At 36.4% G+C, this 729-nt stretch overlaps 1 long non-coding RNA gene across 1 annotated transcript in view; it reads right to left on the bottom strand.

Moving 5' to 3' along the window:
- Positions 1-498: 498 nt before the first annotated feature.
- LOC108359919 (uncharacterized) overlaps positions 499-729 on the bottom strand; it is a 1,485-nt gene continuing 1,254 nt past the window's right edge. Inside the window, exon 2 of the long non-coding RNA XR_001847017.1 lies at positions 499-616. This is a non-coding gene — a long non-coding RNA (uncharacterized LOC108359919). The remainder of the gene's footprint in view (positions 617-729) is intronic.

Below are 729 nucleotides of genomic sequence, written 5' to 3'. Positions count from 1 at the left end.
TAGAAGTGATAGCTATTTCGGAAATCACCACATTTCCTCATCAGACTTCTTTCAGTAGGATTCGAACCGACGATCCCACTGACTCAGCCAGTTGCCTATGCACCGTGCTAAGTACGCCTTGTAAATTATCGTTTGCTTTTTTCCACTATTTTCATTTTTGTTATGCCAACACAATCAAGCGCAGCTATTCCGCTGCAATTCACTTGATCATGTGGTTTTTGGCTTTTGTTGATATTTCTATTATTAGAATAATTAACTTTTAGGTGTGCTCGTTCTGAACTTACTTCTTTTTGTTATTTGTGCTAAGTTCGCCTTGTTAATTCTTGTTGCTTATTTCCTCTATTTCATTTGTTAAGCCAACTACAATCAAGCGCAGCTATTCCGCTGCAATTCACTTGATCATGTGGTTGTTGGTTTTGTTGGTTTGTGCTAATAATTCTATTTTTAGAATGCTTAACTTTTAGGTGTGCTCGTCCTTAAGTTATTTGTTTTTTGTTATTTTTTGGCCTTTTAACAATTATATTCAACAATTTTATAATGAGCTCGAGGCCATTTTTTAAATGAAAATTTATTGTGGAAAAGCAACAATAATTTGAAAAAATGGTAGAAGTGATAGCTATTTCGGAAATCACCACATTTCCTCATCAGACTTCTTTCAGTAGGATGCGAACCGACGATCCCACTGACTCAGCCAGTTGCCTACGCTCTGTGCTACTACTGTGCTGTAAA

Source organism: Rhagoletis zephyria, unplaced genomic scaffold (assembly GCF_001687245.7).
Source record: "Rhagoletis zephyria isolate East Lansing unplaced genomic scaffold, Rhagoletis_zephyria_1.1 Rzeph_scaffold_00489, whole genome shotgun sequence".
NCBI lineage: Eukaryota > Metazoa > Arthropoda > Insecta > Diptera > Tephritidae > Rhagoletis > Rhagoletis zephyria.
Note: the sequence above shows the minus strand (reverse complement) of the source record. Positions and strands in the feature narration are given on the sequence as shown.